This window comes from Nannospalax galili, unplaced genomic scaffold (genome assembly GCF_000622305.1).
Source record: "Nannospalax galili isolate Female #2095 unplaced genomic scaffold, S.galili_v1.0 scaffold513, whole genome shotgun sequence".
In the NCBI taxonomy this organism is placed as follows: domain Eukaryota; kingdom Metazoa; phylum Chordata; class Mammalia; order Rodentia; family Spalacidae; genus Nannospalax; species Nannospalax galili.
This window is the reverse complement of record NW_008334861.1, coordinates 2,580,911-2,603,300: the sequence shown is the minus strand read 5'-3', so window position 1 is coordinate 2,603,300 and position 22,390 is coordinate 2,580,911. Positions and strand designations below refer to the sequence as shown.

Here is a 22,390-nt window from a genome sequence, read left to right as displayed (position 1 = left end):
TCACAAGGCATGTATTTATATGTTGTATGTTGTACAGCTGTTGGGGTGGATGTGTTACTGTGGTTTTAGTTTCCCTTTGCCGTATTCTTTCAGGTTTTTGGTTTCTTTTTTGTTATGCTCCTCACTATTAAGAAGGGAGGCTGACTGAAGGAATACACGCAATTATTTGACAGCAGTCCTAGTTTTAAGTTGAAAACTGTGACCTGCATGGGTGTTGTGTTCCTTCTTTCCATCACATTGTGAATACTAGACATCTAATTATAATATGCATAGCTTGCTTATTGGGGGAAACTTCTGTGTTGTTGTCCTTAGATCTTACTCTCTTTGGTTGGTCAGATGGACCACATCCGATTCCTGCAGCTGCTGGAAGTTGAGTGGCAGAGCCAGGATGAAGGTGTTCACAGCTTGCACAATGCATCAATCCACTGAACACTCCTTTTCAGGATAGCAGTCCAACACTGGCCTGGGTTCAGAATCTTCCAGTCCAGGACACCCCTCATGTACCTTCTCTAGGGACTAACCCTCCAGACTTCTGTCAGTGTAGCAAAGGGATGCCACATTCCAGCAATGCCTGAACAAGGACAGGCTGACCCCTTGACATATGTTAAATGCAGGAGTGAGCCTGATCTGTTCTCAGAACTTGTTCCGTCTGACTTCTTTCAGAATTGTTCCCTGGAGCAAAAGACTTGCTATGTAGTCATTGTGACAGCTATCCAGTCTGTTCAGGAAAGGAATGAGGAACCTGTCTCATCAGAGAAGAATTTCTCTTTTCTAACCCTTACTGACTCAGAACAGCATACACAACCATAAATAGATGTTATCAATCTAATCCTGCCAGCTGTTTGCAACATAATAGGGGGTGATTTGTTGCCTTCAAAGATGTTCCCTGCATCTTTCAGTACTGAGAAATTCATCTCTCTCTCTCTCTCTCTCTCTCTCTCTCTCTCTCTCTCATTTTTGTTCAGGGGCAAGGAACAGCATGAGGAATTAAAGCTACAAGTTTAGTCTACAAGAGGAGTCTAAGGCCTACTAAGCTTATTTATATTGTAAACAACCTGAGATAGTGTTAAATGATCTCAAAACATAAAATCACCTTTTTGATACGATTCTTTGTAACAGAAAGCATTAATATCTCTTACACATCCCTGAAGAGAGAGAGAGACCAGCCCCTCAGTGAGGGATTTGAGATGAATCCACTTCTGAAACACTTTTCCATCAACATTGAGAACTTTGGTGCCCAACCACCTTCACCTCCACTCCCAGAGTGAACTTTGCAGTGTTTAAACTTCTTTGGGGCTGAGGTGTAATTCAGGCTAGTCTCTGTATCTGCTTGATTTTGTTTTTCTTACTGAAGTCTGAGGATTCCTGCCTTGTGGCTTTCTCAGATCTTCTAGGTCAGTTGATGTAGATGTGCCACATCCATCTGCTTTTCAGCATGTCAGTCTTAGTTGTTGCTTTCTCTCCTCTCCTGTGGCCTTTCTGATCCTTTCAAATACAAACTTTTAGGAATTTCATCGGGGAGGGCTTGTTCCAAGAGGAGATGAAGGCAAAGTAAAATTATAGGTCCTGCCTGTTCTATGGGTCTATGTCAATCATACTCATGGGTGTCTCCCTGCTAGTCTCATCCATCCTACGGGCCTTTGTTTCCAACTCACTCTCCTCTCCCTAAAACTGCCCACAGTTCACCAGTTCACTTGTCTCAGCAGGCTCTCTGACCATTCTGCTCTTTTGACTTTCCAACCCCAGGTCAGCGAAATTCCCAAACAATAACTTCCATCCATAATCCCTCTGGCCTAGAAGTTCAGATGCCTTGCTGCCATATCTGCCCTTTAGTGTCTATCTACTCTCTCTGACTCTGAGTTTGGAGAACAGGAGATAAGTTGGGGAAGGAGGTTCCAGAGATTATGAAAGAGGGCCACAGGCCACGAAATCCTGGAAAACTTCCTGGATGCTGACTACATGTAGGAAAAGAGCCTGCACAGAAAAGTGATATATCAATAAGCCACAAAAGGCCCCCACCTCTTCCTCTTTTCAGCAGCACTATTGTTCAGCTCTGCCACAATTTCAAGCTTGTTTCTTTCTTACCCTTAATAAGCTACCGCTCTGCCTGTAAGGATCCAAGTGTCTCTTTACAATTCATTCATGGGTAAGAGAACCTGGGAACTTCTGCACGTGCCCTTGGGACTCAGATTCAAACCAGTTACAGTTGATAAGGCAGGCAAGTGGTAAGCTTCTGAACTTTTCTCTTCTACTTAACAAGGGCACCCAATACACCACTATCCCTAGAATGTGACCATCTTTGGTCCCATTCCAGTAAACAACACCACTGTACACACAGCATTCACCTGCACAGTGTAAGTCTTACTTCCTCATCTGCTTCTTTCTTCTTCTTACCTTCCCAGAACCCTGCTAGGATGATGGGAGAGGCAGATTTACACTGGGCTCCAACATGGGCATTGTAGCAGCCCTTGCCTGGGCATTTCTAATTTCCCCAGAGATTACATCAGCCTGGGAGCTCCTGCGAGGGAATTGTAATAGGGGACAAGGATGTGAGGTGAACACAGGCTCTGTTCCCTGCAGGGTCCTAATGCCCATTAACTTTGAATGAGGATTCCTCCTGGTATCTCCGGGCTCAATTTTTCTTTATTCTTTAGAAGAGCAATCATGGCAGGGACAAAGTTTTGAAGTCTGGGGTCCCATCTCATGGGCCCAAAAGTTAAAGATTAAGGCACAAGCAAGAACACGTCCAGGAGGAGGGGGCATGGGAAGGTAAGTTGAATACTATCTGAAGGTTGAATGCCTGTGTCCAAAGCTAGGAACCAAAATCCAAGTCAGGCTGACAACAATAGCAGTTTTAAAGTTGTTTATTATTTTTATGTGTAGGAGTGTTACATCTGAATGTATGTAAGTACACCAGTGTGTACAATGCCCATGAGGCCAGAAGAGGGCATTGGATCTCCTGGAACTGGAGTGAAGGACCGTTGTTAGCCACCATGTGGGTGATGGGAACTGAACCCAGGTCCCCTGCAAGAGCAGCTAGTGGTCTTAACCGCAGAGTCATCATTCCAGCCCCAACAATAGGATTTTTCCCTCTCAGGACTCAAAATTAATCATATCCTGTGCTTTTCTCATTTCTATTTTGTTATAGTCTAACTGCTCTCAACTCTTCCCTGTCCTTTAGGCATTGCTACTCCAAAGGATATGGATATGATTCCCCAGACAATGAGACACTCCCTTGAGTGTGACGTACAAAGAAGAAAGGCAAGGCTCTTTTCTCTGCTCCAACAGCTCAGGCTTTGTCTTTCACTCTTCATTTTAAATGTTTTAGAGCTTCTTAGGAGAGAGACCTGAATTGGTCAAAGTAAAAGAAATATCAGAGAGATGCTCATAGCAGGGTTGTGCCTCCAACATCTCAGACTTAATCCCAAGAGAGACAGTGGAAGAGATCGTTTCAAGCCACACTAGGGAAAGAGCCTGAAAGGCAAAGATGTGCTTTAGATCCTCCTGTGGCTATGCTCAGATTTGCATAAGGACATTTGTGTCTGAGACAGAGAATAAGGATGCTCTACACTGTCTGTTCTCTTTGAAGGTGCAGAGTGAGCAAAGGGGATGTGAGTTTTCCACTCCAGAGGCTCTAGCTCTCTCTCTCTCTCTCTCTCTCTCTCTCTCTCTCTCTCTCTCTCTATTACCTCAAGGGAAATTCACCTTCAGTTCCCATGAACTTCACACTAATATATGTCAGTAAGAGTTGGAATAAATTTCATCCTACGAACCTAAAGGAAAAGACAGTGATAATCTATTGTAATTCTGCCTGGCCTCACTACAGGTGGAGTGATGGGGAACTTTGCCCAGAGAATGGAAGTTTAAACTACAGTGCCCCCCAGCAGCTGGATCTACTTTGTAAAAATCAAGGGAAATGGTTAGAAGTGCCTTATGTCCAGGCCTTCATAGTTCTCTACCAAGAAAGGAGGTTATGCAAAACTGAACACCACCTAAAACAAAACATATGGAACATCTGATATCTTACATGATCTCTGTCAGCATGTACACCTTGCTTTTCCAACAGAAAGCAATAGGCAACGAGCTCAGATGAAGTCTCTCTTCACAATCCACAGAATTCCAGTTCACCTACACATCATCCCATTTATCCTAGGTGACCAGAGAAAAGGGAACCAAGCCCACGGGGCATGTTATGAGTATATACCTTTATTGACCCTCCTCTCTTATTCCTGTAGCACTTCCCTTAAAGGAAGTACCTGGACCCACAAGGACAACCCAATTTCATGTGTCTCTTTCAATCACAGATCCCTACCAATGAAATGGGAAGCTAGGAAGCTTCTCTGAGGAGCCATTTGAATTTACGGAAACTGCCAGACTTAGACTTTAGGTTGTGAGCTTACAACCTGTAGTTAGTCTTGACTACTTGCTGTATAGCTGAGTGAAAAAAACAGAGGAACTTAGAAGAAGCTAGAAAGCATGCAGACAGGCTATTTAGTCTATTTATTCACAGTTCTAAAGCCCCTCAGTCCTCCCAGATCACAATCCCACTGACTGGAATTATGATGCCCTAGCAAGGGCCCTTATGCTCAGAACTATGATAGAAAACTCTCCTAGTTTCATTTCTGTTGCTGTGATAAAACTCCCTGACAAAAAGCAAGTGAGGAGACAAAGGGTGTATATTTGGCTTAACGTGCCAGGTAACAGTAAATCATTTAGGGGACGTCATCAAGCCAGGAACTCCTGTGGCTGGTCACATCACATTCACAGCCAAGCACAGAGATAAAAGTTTACACCTGTGCTGTGCTGCCTGCTTTCTCACTTATCTGGTAGCCTTGTCTACTCATTTACAGTCCCGGGCCCTGAATCGGTGGATGACGCTGCCCACTTCTCCCCCTTCCAGGAGAATGCTTTGCTGACTAGGATCCCACCAATCCTTCCTCCCTCCCCGTACTGTCCCAGCCTTGCTCCAACACTCCCTAAATCAGCTCCTTCTCTGACACCTTTGGGACTCTCCTTCAGGCTTCTTCCTCTCCTTCTCTAACTACCTCTGCCCCATGTCCACAATCCCTCTGTCCCTACACCTGGGACAAAGAGCTCCATGCCACAGGCACCTCCCAGCTCTCTCAAGGTCTTTCCCTGTACCACAGTCACCTCTCAAGTTCTCTTCTCTCCCTGCACCAACTTGCCTCTACCCCTCAACCCTCTGCTTCCTCCTACTTCTATCACTACCCTACAACATCTGCTCCTGGGTCCTAACACGTATTCTTCAATGATGTGTTCAGCAGATCAATCCTCCCACCGTTTAATGGAAATTCCTACTTCCCAATGACCACCATGTGAAGTTCCAGGAGCTCTCTCTCAGATTAGAAATTTCTCTGGTTCCTTCTCCAACGGTATCACACAATATATAAAGAAATTTCAATATGTTTCATGTGCATGCAGTCTAACCTACCACGGTGATTGCTACTTATTTGCTCTGCTACCACAGCTGAAGAAAAGTCCATCGTCTGGTGCTGGTGGTAGCTTTTGCGGATACTCTTCACAATCAGGATCCCACCAACATCGTGTCAAGGATGATGCCTTCACTAACTGGAAATCGAACTGTCCGTTTGGCTCTTGTGATCTGTCACGTATGTTTTGCTTCATAATTGGCCTAATAGAGAATATAAAAAAAACTGCCTTTAAGGAAGTTAGTTATGATAACATTCAAGAAACTATCCACAGAGCTGACAATAACCCAATGGACTTTATGAATTGCTTTCCAGCAACAATTCTGAAGCATGCCAAGTTGATTCTCATCCCAAAACAGGAAAATTGGATCGACATAATCACTTTATTTTCTAATCCTGTTCAGATACTAAGAAAGCACTCTAAAACATGAAGAATGGTCCTTAAACCCCTCAGAAAGACCCCACTAAAGTGACTTTCAAAGTCTTAAACAATAGAGAGGAAGAAATTAAGCAACAAAGTAGAATAAAGTTATGTCACATGAGACACTGGACATCAAATTATCCTCAGACCTTTGGGTGGAATCCAACCATTGGGAGCACTGATGCTGAGCTGGAATTCTCAATTCATGACCTCTTGGGTCTAGCCACTGGGGAATATTGCTCCCTGGCTCAGAAGCCCCCACACCATCAACATCACCAAGGCTGAACCCAGGGTAAACATCAAACCAGCTCCCAGACTGCAAGGACAGCGCAGCCATACATTTCTGCCAGATAGGAGCTTAACTCTTGAGTCTATCCTAGAGGAGAGTCACCCTCCAACTGACTCCACCTACTCCTGTGATCTTCCGAGTGATTTCAAACTTCTGTTCAAATTGATAGGAGCAGGGGGTAGAAATTGGCTAGGCAGTGGAATGAGGCTCTGTGGTATCCCATTCTCAAGAATGCCTCCTGCTGTATAAGAGCTCTGCTTTCTCTATCCTAAGTTCCCTATAATAAAATATTCCTTTCTAAAGCTCATCCTCTGTGGTCCTTGCATTTCATCCTTTGAATTTGTGAGACAAGGACCCAAAATCTTCTGGCTTGAGGTGGTTTTGGTAGCTGTTGAGTTTCCAGGAACCTAGCCTCTCAAGCTAAGCACAACAGAGCCAAGAAAGGCTCCATTGCTACCGCGGTATAAATAAACACCAAGGTGAAACCATTCCTTTCCCTCCCTGTGCTTCCAAAGCTTCTATATCAAAGGATAAGAATTCCTTTAGACAACTTTCTCTGTACCCTCAGTATGTGGCTCCTAACAAAGAAAGTTTTCCTGGCCCCTTAACTGGTCACACATGCAAAAACAGAGTCCCCTTTCTTATTGCCTTCTTGTACTTGTATCAATAACAGCAGATATTATCACATTATCACAGGAGTACCAGATTTGACCACCGCTGTAAGCTACTATGGTTTTTTTAATCCTAAAACATACAAGAAAAGCTTAATGAAGTACCTGAAAGCCAAATAAAAAGCCAAGGTGTGACAGAGTCCTTAGGAGCAGTCACACTCCAAAATAGGGGAGGCCTAGATCTGCTGACAGTAGAATAAAGGACGTTTGTCTCTTTTTGGGAGAGAAATGCTTCCTCCTATGCAAATCAAGCAAGTCTGATCAGAGGCACAACAAAGTAGCTGACTCTGCCTCCAGAATCAGACAACAGACTTCAGCATTGTTGGCACGTGGTTTCAAATTTCTTCATGGGCCTCCTGCCTCGATGCCCCTCCTTTCCTAACCACTTTGATTCTTACATCCATAGGTCCTTCTCTAATCTATCTGTAAACTTAATTCATCTGGAGCACGCTCCAACAGACCACATAGACTCATGGACAATGTCCTCTTGATGTGTGAATACAGAAACCAGCTCCTGACTTAAGGATCACCAACCCGCACAAAATGAAGAGTGAAGGGGGTTTGAACTCAGCTGCCGCCATTCCCTGCTTCATCAAGAAGCAGCCATAACAATGGTTAATGCCACAAATCCCCTGGGACCCGCCTCCCTCTAACACCTCTTCCATAAAGTCATTGCATTTTTTTTCTGTAAACTGGACTCAGCCCCCCAAAACATTAATACTACAAGCAGTCCCTTACCCAAATATATACCTGAGATTAACTGCTCATGAAAGTTTAAGAGCACCACTCCAGGCTTACATGTACCCTCCACCCAAGTTTAAAGTGACTTTCTCTGAACAAGAGTCTTGGGATCTGGAGAAGGCAATAGGGACTCCAGGTACACTTGCTCTCACTGTCTGTCAGCTGTGCGGTTGACCCCTGCCATGGGCCCTCCACAGGCTGTGGGCTAGTCATCTGCAGAGTATGCATCTAAGGCCAAGGATAGTTCCAGCTCCTGGTGGCTTGATTCACAGTGAGGATGTGGAGCAGGGTGTCAGGAATAGAGATGGACAAAGATCACTCCCCTAAGTCCTCATGTTCTGACTCCACCTGCAGCTTTCCATTTCTCTGGGGGTTACTTCCTCCTTAGACTAGCTCTGATCCAGAGGAAGCATTTTGAGGGCTTATGTGGAGGCAGCTCTTCTGGGGATGCTGCAGGTGCTGGGGTCTTTGGGAACAAGGACCGTGACTGGATTGGATGCATGTGCATTCTTGGTCAGTACCCAATTAACTAGGTAGCAATGCACACTGACCTCTGCCTACAACTCTCAAACTGTAGTCCTTGAGTTTGCAGTATCAATAATCTTTTCAGGTCAGGCCAGGTGGTGTATGTCTATAATCCCAACACCTGAGGCAGGCTGATTCCTGAAGGTCCTTATGGTCTTTATATCTCCTGGAAAAGGCCTCTTATTCCACTTCCAGTGCCAATCTGCTCCATCATTACAGCTTGAAAGTGACCTAGGTCCTCTACCTGACTGCAGTAGATGGTGCCCTCTGCAGAGAGGCCATTGGGCTGGGAGGCCACTGGATGGGGAGGTGGGTGGGCAGCCATAGGTGATGGGTAGGCCCTGGGATGAAAATGACTGGCTGGCCTCTGATAAGTGTAAGGAGGTCCTGTTTGCAGCATCACACTGTGGGGTGGGAAAGCAGGAGAACCAAAACCCATTCCTGATCTCAGAGGTAGAGGAGTTCCATAAAGACTGTCACTGGCCGATAGCATACTCTGCCGCTTGGTAGCTGCATTATGGTTATCCAGATCTAGAAATTCTTGGGGATTCTCTGGCCTTTACATAGATTCATCCATCTTTTCATCCTCTGGACCAGGATTCTGTCCATCCGTTGGGACAACTTTAGCAGCCACTGCATCCCTCTGAGTTGGGGATGTTAAGGCAGCATTTAGTGTCTCACAGCCTTGTAGTGTGGGAAGCGAGCACAGCCGAGCCAGCCAAAGATGGAGCCCTGGCTGGCTGCCAAACCTCGTGCTGTTTACTTCAACTCTTGGCTGATTGCCAAGGCTCGTGAATCCCGCTTGTTTACCCCAACTCTGAAGTATGGTGAGCCCCAAAACAGGTGCTGCCAGCCTGATGATCTTGCTACGTGCCTATGGGCTACACTCTGCCTGGCCGCTGCACGTGTGTGAGCCCTGATTGGTACCGGCTGGGGGGAGGGCTGTTGGAAACGCTATATAAAGAGCTGAAGTGTGTAATAGAAAAGAGAGACAGAGACACAGACAGAGGAGACAGAGAGACAGCATCATAAAACACAGCATCATAAGGACACAGCAACAGGGAGACAGCATCATAGTGAAGAGAATATGAGAGAGAATAAGAGAGAATAAAGGAAGAAAGAGAAACAGAAGCTTGAACCTCACCTTGGTGTCTGTGTCGTCTTTCCAGGACTCTGCTGGACAGAGTCCCGGCTCGCGACATTGTAGATTAGCTGTGACATTCTTATCCGGGAAGACGGGCTGTGGAGTTGGAGGGTGATTCCCTGGGGGTCCACTTGAGCTTTCCTGGGGAGGGAGAGTTCTCTACCCATCATAAAAGTCCTGTGGACATGTTTAATAAGGAGTTCGCTGGTAAGGGTGGTAAGAGGGTTGACAGGGTGGTTGGTAGGGATGTCTCACTCCCTATTGGGAGCAGTGGCAGGGAAAGACTCCAGGATGAGGACTGTTAGCCTGGAAGCCCCTGGGGGAGAAGGGCTGAGGATGTGATCCTGGGGACTTTCCTCCTATCATAGGGGCCAGCCTTGTGGTCATGTGTATATGAACTAAAGTTTTCTAGGCCAGGCATGTACAAGGGGGAAAACTTGTTCACAGTGCCGGCCATCAAACTGGGGTCTGTGCCAGGAGGTGTAGCTGCATTCTGTCCTGTACAGGGCATGGTCTCCTGCAATGTTTTACCTCTGGGGCAGAGTGGCTTTTCTGAAGCACTGCCACCAAGGCCCTTCCCCTCTGACCTACAAGAAGATACTTCACCAACAACTGCATTTTCACAGACTCCCTCTGTCTGCCACCACAGAGAAGGTCTCTCATACAGCTTTGCACACCTGGGCTGGTGAAGCTCCTGTCCAAAGGCCTGTTGTTCTTGCTCTTTGATGTTTTAAAACTGTCTGCAATTTCTAAAGCATCGCTTTGGAGCTCTGGGCCTTCCATTTCCCTTTCTTGTGGTAAGCTCTGCCTGGTACAGTTGGCTTGCAGGGATGGTTTAGGGTGAGGTAGCTGTTTAAGGTATACTCCTCTGAAGCACAAATGTTTGTTGGTTTCTCTTCAAGTCCAGGTAAGGGCTCTGCTGGGTCATTCCCAGGCTCTTGAGTTTCACTGATATCCTGTGTCCTCCCAAGGTTGCCCAAAGTAGGCTTAGGGGCTGACACAGTGACTGATGCTGAATGAGCTACCTGTGGAAAGGGACCAGGTAGCTGTGGGGGAGTGGGCTGGCGGGGGTGGTAAGGCAAACCCGGGGCACAGATTCAGAAGGACAGCGGCTGCATGGCAATCATCTCAGGACTGTCCATTGTGGAATCCCCTCCTTGTATCCCCCGTAGGGACTGGGAGGGTCCCCCAAATAGAGGACTTGGCACTGGAGATGGAGGTGACTGCAACTGATGTACAGGAGACTTACAGGGTGGCTGCATATACCCTGAGGAAGGAGCTCCATGAGGTAGGAAACTTGACTGTTTAATCCACTGCTTTGAGGGGATAGGTGGTCTCATCACTTAGGTGTCTATCACATGGCCAAGAGTATGAGGCTGGTGAGAGGGTCTTGGCCCCAGATAGGGCTTCTCATTTGGCCCCAGTTGTCCTGGGTTTGTAGTAACATGGTTCCCATTCCAGGTGGCAGGGTGTACTCGAGTCTTTTTTTTTTTTTAAGACATTTTAAAATTTTATTGATTTTTTTTGTATTTCATACAGAACACCCCAAACAATCTTATCTTTATACCTGCATCCCAAATGGCACCCTCCAATAGCCTCCCCTCTCCCTGCCCCCCACTGGAGCCCATATACTCTGTCATCCCTGTTACTGTCCACTGTGTTGTCAGTGCCCCCAGCCATGACCCAGTGCTAGTCCATCCTCTGAGTCTAGTCAGCCTATCTAGAGTTCCTTGTTTTAGGATGATCAGCTCTTCCTCATTTAGCAGCAATCAGTTGCCAACATTCCTTTAGATTAGATTGGGGCCTGCTGTTCATTTTCCCAGTTCTATGCTGGGTTACTGTCTGGGAGTCTCTTGGTCCACCCTGGCCAACAATTCATAGGAAGGTATCTCCTGTCTGGCATTGTTTCTTGGTATACACATAGACTCTTAAAGAACTACACTGATCACTTTAATCTTTGGTTATACTTTCCTCCTGGGTGTGTAAGACCATACAGATGTCCCAGATTAACCAATTTATTTTTGCTCTGTAAGGTCGTTTGAGGATCTGTTCCTCAGGGGTCACATGCGCTTGGGAGGAGCCCTGGCTCCTTTCTTTTACCAGTTCAATTCTTAAATAAGCAAAAAAGCTGGCATGTCAGATCACAGATGCTGGTGTTATAGAGCACATTAGCCACACCCCTTTCCAGGTTCTCTCCCATACCAGGTACAGCACATAGGCTCCTAGATGTGGCAAAACAATGGGATCAGCGTCCTCTCAGCAAGGTTCAAGGCAATCTGATTACTGGCCTTGTATCCTATGTAGTACCCTTGGTAAGCTCCTAGCATAGAGCAGCCCCAAAGCTCATTCACCTCATAGTAAGGCCTTATCCGTAGTCAAAGACCCCTCCCATTTAAAGTATATAAAAGGAAGGAATTTTCTTTGCTCTCTGGGTTACTGTAGGATCTGCTATCCCAGCTTCTCTTGCTGTGCATTCTTGGTGTTTCTAAAGGATATTTCACCTGAAGAAAAGGGGGAAAGAAAACATCATACGATGGCAAAGATGTGGAGAAAGAGAAACTCCTATGCACTGTTGGTCAGGATTTAAACTGGTGCAGCCACTGTGACAGTTGGTATGGATATTTCTAAAACAACAACAACAACAAACCTCTAATTAGCACCTAGCCATACCACACCTGGGTATAAACCTAAAGGACTTTAAGTCCTACCACCATAGCCATACTAGGGCATAAATATTTATTGGTGCACTAATCATAGCAGCTGAAAAATGGGATAAATTGATATGTCCATCAACAGTTGAATGTATAAAAATATGTTAAAAGTATACAATGGAATTTTGGCTAACTATGAGGTAAAAGTAAAATAATGACACTTACTGGTAACTGGATCAAACTGGAAATCATTATGCTAAACAAAGTAAACTAGATTCAGAAAGACAAACATCAAGTATTTTTCTCACATGTAGGACGTAGAACCTAGATTTATATTTGCATAATTCTATCTCTGTGTGTGTCCATCTGTATGTCGTCCGTCTGTGTGTGCATGCATGCATATGCACATGTATACATTCTGAAATGAGAAAAGTCACTGTTCAAGGCAAAGAAAAGGTCTTAAGAGGAAGAGTAGGGGAAACGGGTTATGGAATACAAGTGACATGAAAACAGAAGCAGGACTATGGGGGACAAAAAGGGCACAGGGAATTAGTGGATAGAAGTGGGGTAATGGGCTAAATATGAACAAGGCATGTGTTCAATTACTTAAAAAATATATCATCTTAATTTTTATAAAAGACATCATATTGTACCTCAAAGCCTCCAGAAGCTCATCTCTACAGTCCTTGAAATGCAAAAAACACATACGCTAACAAAAGCTCCAGAAGTAAACTGATGAATACCCGGATATTTCAAGTAGCATTTCATATCAGTAGGTTCAATGGAGAAATTTTTAAAAAGGAACTAAACATTGGCTGGAGAGACAGTTCAGTGGGCAGAGGGCTTGCTACACAAGTATGAGAAACTTAGTTCCAATCCTCAAGACTCATGTAAAGATAGGCATCATAGCACATGCATGTGTAATCCCAGCACACTGTGACAAGATGGTAGGAGGAGACTGGAAAATTCCTGGAGGGTCATGGCCATCCAGCCTGGCATATGCACTGTATTAGTCAGAGTTCTCCAAAGAAACAGAACTGGTAGAATGAATATATATGTATAGAGATTTATCAGCTTAGCTCACAAGATAGGGTCCGAAGTTCAACAATGGCTGCACCACACTGAAGAGGCTGAGAATCCATAGTCGCTCAGTCCACAAGGCTGGATGTCTCAGTAGTCCCAATCTGGCGCTGAAGGTCTGAAAAATTCCAAAAGATCAGCTAGTCTTCAGTCTACAGCAGCAAGACAAACTCACCAGCGAGAGAGAAGGCAAGCAGCAAGAAGCCAGGTGTTCTCCTCTGCCATGGCCTTTTATATGGGCTGTTATCAGAAGGTAACACCCACATTTAGGGTGTGTCTTCCGGCTTCAGATGATCCAATTAAGAAGATCTCTCTCATTTCAGTTAATCCCAGATCCAGTCAAGTTGATACCCAGGATTAGCCATCACATGCACCACGGAAAAGAAAGAGACCCTGACTCATACAAGATGAAAGGCAAAGACAGACATCTAAGATTTTCGTCTGACTTCCACATGCATTCTGTGGCTCATGTATGTCCCCCACAATATGAACAAGTGTCATACACACATACACATGCACACACATATATTATACACACAGAAACAACTCCAAAAACCCTGAATGTGTTAATAGTGTTAATGCGCACATCTTTGAGTAATGAGGTTGGAAGACTGAAGTTCCACATGGGAAAGAAAAACAGCAATTGGTTTCCTACAAAACACCAGGCACAAAATCAGTTGTACAGGATCAGAAAATTGAAAATGCGAACAAGAACTGAAAACGTTGATTAGAAAAATAGAGATATTTATGATCTGAGTGAGGACAAATTTATTAAATAAAGCACAAGACATAGCAACCATAAAGATTAATATAGAAAACACTTCTTCCAATTTGAGAGGCAAGCAACTTATCAAATTGAAGGAGATCAATCCATCCACATTGCAAAATCTAAAAGTTCCACTGGTTTATGCTCTGTAAAATGTCTATCACATGAGCTAGATGATAAACTACTGATGGCATCACTACCCAGGAAGAAGGAACCAGAACAGAAATGAGATTTCCACAGATAGGAAACCATGAGTAATCTGAGGATATCAAGAGTGACATAGGACAGAAGTGGGTACACCTGAGTAGTCTCGAAGTGAAGCAAAGCAGGGTGTCTCCTGGGGATGCAAAGTTGGACAAAGGCAGATGTGGTGGTGGGGAAATAGGTGTTACATTAAAATATTAGTGCTGGTGCCATACAGGCAGGGAGCACGGGAGGGACAGGGCACAGACATGGGGCAATCCCATATCCAGATTCAAGCGAGTCTGTTTCCACATCCCTCCAAAGGAAAGGCACTTTTAAGACATAAAGACCAAGGGCAGAGCTCTTCCTCTGTTAGGAAGTGTGGATTGAAGGAGATTGGAGGGGACAGCAATTGCTGCCCACATGTCATTACTGACTGAGGTGGGGGTGGGCCTTGGGCAGGTCCCGTATTCCTTTGTCCCTAGATCTTGTTTATAGCAAGTAGAGAAGCTGTGAAAGCCCGTGACAGATGGTCTCCTATTAAGAGACTGACAAGGCTAAAGTGCGCATGCGCAGTGCTGGGAAGCGTGGTCTGCGTTTGAGCGTGTGGAATCTGTTGGCTTCAGGCGCGCGCATGAGCATTGTTCTAGCCTATCAGAGCGGCTTACGTGGAGGAAAGAGGAGGCTCTTCAGGTGAGAGGAAACGGAAGCTAGGAGTCGGGCGTGGTGAGGCCTAGTCACCTACTGAGCGGAGTGGCAGTAGCAGACCTCGTGGTGAGGCCTACTGAGCGGAGTGGCAGTAGCAGACCTCGTGGTGAGGCTCCGGCGCGGAGGAAGGGGGTTCAAGGTTGGGGGAGGGGGGGTTCAAGGTGAGGGGAGTGGGGGTTCAAGGAGGATCTAAGAATCTTGCGGGGAAAGATGTGGTCTTGTTAGGAGTTCTCGGAAGGCCTGTGAGCTGATAATGGGGAGCCTGGCTTCAGCCTGGGACTGGATGAGACCAGTGAAGGTGGTCGGGGAAGAGGACAGGACCCAACGGCTTTACGTTTGGGGAAAGCCAAGCTGGAGAGTGTGGAGGGTGGTGGAGGGGGTGGGTACCAGAGGGTGGTAGACAGAGTGGGTACCAGCCATGTCTCTTGATCCCTCTCCTAATCTTACCTGGACAGCTGGGTGCCCTGAGGTTTTCTGGGGAGTCCATTTGGTGAGTGGGCAGGACTCTCACCCAAGTGTTCACCCCAGAGGCAGAAGCAGTTCATTTCCCAGCACATGGCCTCAGGGATGGAGTCAGCCCTTGCTGAGATGGTCCTTTGGCCCAGACACCAGCACCAGGTCACGTGATGATGAGGGGGTTGGGACCTTGCCTTGTTTCACTTGGGACTCAGGAGACATGACTGAGGTTCAGGGGTGCCTGTACGGGAAGATTCGTATTAGCTATGGACAAAGGAAGGATTGGTCTGAATGAGCAGGGCAGGAGACACTGTGGTCTTCTACCTGGGCTGGCCCTTCTCCTGCACAAGTGTGAGAGCACCAAGCCCCACTCCTTGAAAACATGGTGCCTATTCCCGTCCTCTCACTTACCTCTTTGTCACGTCTTTATTCCACCATGTTCGGGACCCTGTCTTGCACAGGAAGACCACAGTCATGCCTCCCAAGGCTGTGAAGCCCCGGGGTAGACCTCGCAGGTGCCCAAAGGTGGATCCTGCCCCATCTGAGGACTCACAGAAGCCATGTGAAAAGACCCCAGGTACACACAGGGTTTGGCTGAGGATGTAGCTGGATTGATAGCATTCTTATCTTGCAATGCATGAAGCCCTGGGTTCAGTCCCCAGCACTGCTTAAGGCCTGTTGTGATGCCCCAAGCCTGTAAGCCTAACAAGGGGAGGTGCAAGCCAGAAGAGCAGAAGTTCAAGTCAACTTCAAGGCCAGCCTAGGCTACATGAGACTCAGTCTCAAAAACAGGAGAGAATGCCTGTGAAGCTCTGCCTGTCCCAAAGGACTGTGTCACCCATATGTTAATAGATGATTCAAGTGTGTTTGTGGGCCTTTGGTTTGCTGTTTGGTGTTCCTACCCTACATCCGAGCTGCAAGGATCATAGAACCTCTCCTGCTGGGCTGTGCAGATGCTACTTCCAACACATCTTATGGTTTAAATGCTGGGTATTGTGCACACTTAATCCCAGCACTCCAGAGGCAGAGGCAACCAGATCTCTGAGAGACCAAAGTCAGCATGCTCTACATAGCAGGGTCTAGGCCAGCTGGAGTTACCAGAGACTTTGCCCCCCCCCAAAAAAAAATCAATAAAGACATTGTTTACAATGCATTTGAACCTGGAGGCCTTATCCATGTGCTGGCATAATTGTTCTCAAAGCCCCCCTTTGTTTCCATGTCATCTATACAGATGTGATTCAATGAATGTTCTAAAAGCTCTTGAACGTATTTCTCCACAAAGTGATCAAAAAGGCACACTTAATTTGAAAATATTTCCTTTTTTCTTTTTTCTGTATAATGTAGCAAGGAATCCTGATACCACTGCTGAGGAAGGTCCGTCAGAAACACAAGAACCCATGCCAGGTAATTTTTGCTGCTGATAATGTACTTCAAAAAAGTAAATTTCTGTTCTTGTACCATGTATTTTTTGTGTGTATTTTTGCAGCAGGGTCTCCCTATAGCCCCAGCTGTCCTGGAACTTGCTGTGGAGATCAGGCTGGCCTCAGTATCAGATCCAGCTGCTTCTGCCTCACAAGCAGTGGGACCAAGGCATGAGCACCATGGCCAGTTTGTACTATGTATTCTTTGCAAAATGTGTGCCATAGGACAGTTCTGCACACAAGAAACATGATGTTCTACCTATACTGAATTAAAAAGCCTGTGAGGCTTCTTTCAGCATAGAAGTAGAGAAAACACTGGTGAAATGTTCAGGTGTGACTTAGGAGACACTGGTAGTTTAAGAAATTCCTTTGAAATCAAAGATCTGCAGTGCCAGTAAGTGTTCCTCCACAGAGAAGGAAGCGTGTTCCATGCCCTGTTCCATATGCTCCTTGATGGCACAATGCCGTTTATTAATTCACTTTAGGGACTTTCTCACATCCCATTTTAACTCTTGGTGGAAAGAGTATTGTACTTGCAGGTGGTGATTTTCTTTTTGAGACAGGGTCTCACTTTCGTTCTCCCTGCCTAGAATGTGCTGTGTAGAACAGGCAGGTCTCAAAATCACAGAGTTCTGCCTGCCTTTGCCTTGGGAGTGCTGTGATTAAAAGGTGTATGCTGGGGTTGGAGAGATGGCTCAGTGCTTAAGAGCACTGAATGATTTTGCAGAGGACGTGCATTCAATTCTCAGCACCCACGTGGTGGCTAACAATCATTGTAACTCTAGTTCTAGGGGATTCGATGCCCTCTTATGACCTCCTTAGGCACTGTACAACATGGGTGCACTTACACACATGCAGGCAATAGACTTATACACAGAAAAAAAATATTTAAAGAGGAGTGTGCCACCATACCAACAAAATGTTTTTCTTTAAGTATGCACTGTGAGATCTCAGAAAGTTTGATGAAATTATCTGTATTCAAGATTTTGTCCCAAAGTAAGTGACATATCTGTTTTTTCATTTCATACAGTTTGAATGCTTGTCACATTTCTTCTTTGTGTGGTAGGGTACTAAGGACCATCTCCTGTGAAGGAGCTCCCTGCACTTTAGGTTGTATAAATCGCACATGCATTGGGGAGCTAAAGTCAACATTGTTAGCCTGTGAACGTTATATGATCAGAATGTGTCCTATTTTAAATTGCTGTGCCAGGTAGTGGTCACAGGGACTGTAGTAAAGCTCAAACTCAGAAGAAGTCAGAGGCATCTTTAAAGTTTTGGGTCTGCTATAGTCGTATTTAGAAATCATCCAGTAATACGGTGGGGAATATATCTGAGTGGGAGACCACTTGCTTAGGATGCTCAAGACCCTGGGTTCCATTCACAATACCACAGAAAAGTTAACTAAAACTAATTTTATTTTGTTCCTTATGTGGTTCAAGGTCTTTTTCATTTTGTCAAATTTGTCTGAATACTCAGTGGACATGTGAAATGTAATGCATTCATCTTGCTAAACAATAATTGCTGAGCCTTTTTACAACTTTAAATGGAATATTTTTGTGCTTTACATAAAGCTGTCCAACAAAGCTTCTTAATGTGGCTTGAACTGGAGGATACACTCACTTTAGACTTTAGAAATGACTCCTCGTAAAGAAAGCAAGCAATTCCTTTGAAATCCTTTTTGTGTAAGTCTTGGTAAATATCCTAGGCTACGACTTACAGTTTAGTGTAAACTCTAAAGAACAAGTATCGGTTTTCAAATCGAGGGAATGGCTACTCTAAAGTTTCATGGACAGGAAGGAACCAAATTATCTTGATTTTTAAAGAAATGATGCCTATTGCTTGATACTAAGGATTTTTCTAACAACAGTTGAGTGATTTAACCACATTGACATAACAATGAATGCTTATGAGGATAAAATTTCATTAAAGGACCCAGTGAGACTCTTCTTCAGGAGACTGAACTGAGTATCAATGCTACTGTCAAGACTTTCGAGCGGAAAATGGACCAGTTCGTAAGACTTTGCGTCGAGGAAAGGTATGGTTCTTGGCTATTCTTATTTTGACATCACAATCTTGGGAAAATTGTTAGCATTCCTGAGCACATAAGACATCAAGGAAGCATTGATAACTTTCTGTTTGTTGAAACCTCCAATGAAAAATTCATTTGGCATGGGTTTTCTATATAATTTTTTTCCTTTTGTCCAATACCTTCACATTATAAACAAATTGAGCAGTATTTCCTAGGAGTTAATAAAGAGGACCTTGAAATTATATTTCAGTGTACTTACTACAAGGAAATTTGTGTCGGTCCCACGAATGTGCTGGCTGGGTTAAAGTTGAATATCTCCTAGTATCTGATGTATAGGAAATGCTCGGTCCTGTGGAAAAAGGTAAATGTTAGAGCAAGAGTAATGTCTACACTTACTGAGGACTGCTCACCATTGCTGCATACAGTGCTCACTGAGACAAAGTGGGGAACGATGGACCAGTCCACTTGGAATCCTCTGATGAGAGTGGATGTGCCATCCACCATGAATCTCTTCCTCAGAAAGAGGAAATAAAGGAAAAGCTCCTTCCTGTCCTTAAGATGAATGCTGGTGGAGTACTGATAAAAAGTCTTCCTCTGTTTTCTAGAGCTAAGGTCTGTGAATTGACTTCTTTCTGAACCAGGGAGGAAAAAATATCATTTGTGTTAGACCAAACATTCCCACTTTATTTCCCTTTTTATTCTCAGACTATTTTAAGGGCCATTTAAATAGTGTCTTCATTCTCCATTGATAGTGTCAGCCAGGGCAAAATAAACTGAGCTTTGAATGGACTTCGTGTTGTGATGGGAAATTGGGGTATCCCCATCATATTTTACAGACAGAAGTTCTATCAAAAATATTCTCGGGAGTTTTTGAGCTTGATTGTGATGTGGAATATGGATGCTGAGCAAGTGAAGAAACAAAGAGAAAAACTGGCTGTGAGTATCAGGCCTGGCTTAGAGGAACCTGTGGTGTCAAAGTCTGCAGTAGCAGGGGCTCGTGGAGCAGTTCAGAAGGGAAGGTGGAGGACCTGAGCTTACAGGAACATGGAGGGTGGTGGGATAGGCTGGGGAGAGACTGGCTGTCCTCTCTGGCTTGCTTCTGATGCTGTGGTGAGATGACAGGGCTGTGGGTCGCAGGCAGCGTGGGGAGCAGAGCAGATGCTTCTGGAGGGTGGAGGAGAAGGCGTGGCATTGTATCCTCACAGGGGGCCCTTAGGATCCACACGGTGCAGATTCCAATCATGGGGAGGGGGCACTGTAGCCTTATGGCACTGTGGTCATGAACGCAGGGTGACAGACGTCAGCGTGGCTCTTTCAGAGCAGGCGGAGAGCTGGCCTTGAGAGTTTGGGGTTCAGACCAGTCCAGTCTCAGAGGAGAAAGGGGCAGGGCTTCACGCTTTGACCGACATCCGCTGACTCACTCCTCATATTTAGTCTGGAGATGAGAATGAGGTCATGTGGAGACAGGTGTTGGAAACTCAGTAGTGCTGCACTGAGGGTCTCTCTCATGCTGATGGAGGACTGTGTCCCCTACTGAAGACTGAGACCTCCAAAGCTTGGGAAGTAGAGACTGGATGATGAGGGAGGTGCAGAGTGGGCCACTGGTCAACGGAGTGGTCTCTGGAACCCCACTGATTGGCGTGCAGCCATAATCCAGCCAGTTGCTATCTGTGAGGCCATAGGAAAGTAATTTATCTGCATGCCTCAGTTTCCTTATGAAGGAAAGGAGAGATGCTAAGAGTTCCTGTCTAATGGGGATGTTTCAAAAGTTTCTTCTATATAAGTATATTGAATTGGTTCAGGACACCATCCGCCACAAGATTCTTGTAGAATCCTTTACTATTAATACTGTCATGTAGACTGCATTTATTAGATAGGACAAAATGTAGAGAATTCCTATGTAAGCCAGTGGCAAACAACAGGGACCTGTCAAGATAATTTCTATAGGGTCAGAAGGTGAACTCAATTCTGAGACCTCTGATGGGTAGGTTTTCAACTCTTGAGGAACTAATATGTATGATTTAGTTTCTGTTGAGACAGAAATACTTGAAATTAAGTGACTGGGAAACATTTTTATAGACTTGTATAGTTTGGTGGAAGAGAAATTATGTGAACTTCATCACCATGTTTGTTAAATGAGAAAATATCAAAACTGTTTATTTCAAATAATTGTATTTAAATATAAAATAGAGATTTTTTGATGAGCTTTCCATTTTCACTGAAAATCTTTTACATTTTTTTTATATTTATAGAGCTTACTGGAGGAGCAACAAAACCTTTTTCAACAATTTCGAATTGCTCAGACTCAGAAAATTGAAGAACTTAAGGAGTTATCCAAGCAATACTTAAAGGTCTGCTGCACATGCTTATAAAACATCTTGTGCATGGGGGAAATTGAAAATGATGTCCTTCTTTCTGTACTGGGGTTTCAAATTTGGGGCTTACACCTGTAAACATCTTAGGCATTTTCCTAGTAGGAGTCACTGTTCCAGGTAAAGCTAAGTACTAAATGAGATTTTGCTTTCAGGATTCATTCATGGCTGTGGGTCTCCTTCAAAACAGGAATTGGCACCTTGGTGACTTTACCCAGAGCTATAATTATGATGAGGGAAATTGATACTATCACAGCTCTTTCTTCCACAGTCTTTGTTCACTTGTGTCATTGCAAGAAACATGTTACAGTTTTATGATTCTTCTATGACATATATCACAGTAATTTATTTTTTCAAATATTTATTTGTATTTATTTTATTATGAATATTTCCCTGCATGTAAGTACAGCACATGTTTGCAGTGACCACAGAGGCTAGAAACCAGCATCAGATCAAATCCTCTAAAACTGGAGTTACAGGGCATGCAGTAATGTGTCACCATTTCGGTGCTGGGAACAGAACCTGGGTTCTCTGCAAAAGCAGTGTCATAGTTTGTTTCTCCATTGCTGTGACAGAATACTCTGACCAGTACCAAGTTAGGGAGGAAAGGGTTTATTTATCTTACATCTCCCGGGTCACAGTTCATCTGGAAGCCCAAGGTAGGAACTCAGGGCAGGAACCTGGAGGCAGGAGCTGGAGCACAGGCCATGGAGGAATACTGCTTACTGGCTTGCTCTCCTGTTCCCTGCTCAGCCTGCTTTCTTATGCAACACAGGCCCACCTGCGCAGGGGTGGCACCACCCACAGTGGGCTGGGCCCTCCCACATCACTCAACAATCAAGAAGATGCCCCACAGGCATGGCCACAGGCCAGTCCTATGGAGGCAATTCCCCAACTGAGACTCCCTCAACCCAAGTGTATCAAGTTGACTTTAAAGCTATCCAGCACACTTGACCCCTTGTCAACTTGACACACAAACACATCACTATTAAACCATAACCCCCCAAGATATGATGTTAACATTAATATCACAACATAAGACAGTACAACCTTAAAAACCCCACAGTCCTTAAAAAATCCAAACACTTAAAAGTCTCTTAACTATGGGTGGGCTTCTGTAAAATCCAAAACAAGTACTGTCTTATTTCAAAGGGAAGAATCGGGTACACCTAAGCAAAACCAAAGTCCAGCAAAGTAGCTCAAGGCTGGACATCTGGGATTCACTCAATGATCTTCTGGGCTCCAAAGGGTTTTCTGGCAGTTCTACCTCTCTGACTCTGCCATCCACAGCACACACACACCTCAGAGACCCAGGCCAGCTCCACTCCACACCTACTGCTGTCCTTGGTGGTCGTCCCATGGTCCTGGCATCTCCAAAAAGATGCACCCTCACCAGTGGCCTCTTCTGGCCTCTTGGAGTGCAACGCCTCAGATTCTCTCCATGACCCCTTCAATCCTGGGGTCTTCACTGCAACTGAGGCTG

General features: G+C 45.0%; 1 pseudogene; it reads right to left on the bottom strand.

Annotated features, from left to right (window-relative positions):
* Positions 1-7,961: 7,961 nt before the first annotated feature.
* Positions 7,962-12,144, bottom strand: LOC103731241 (annotated as a pseudogene).
* Positions 12,145-22,390: the final 10,246 nt, after the last annotated feature.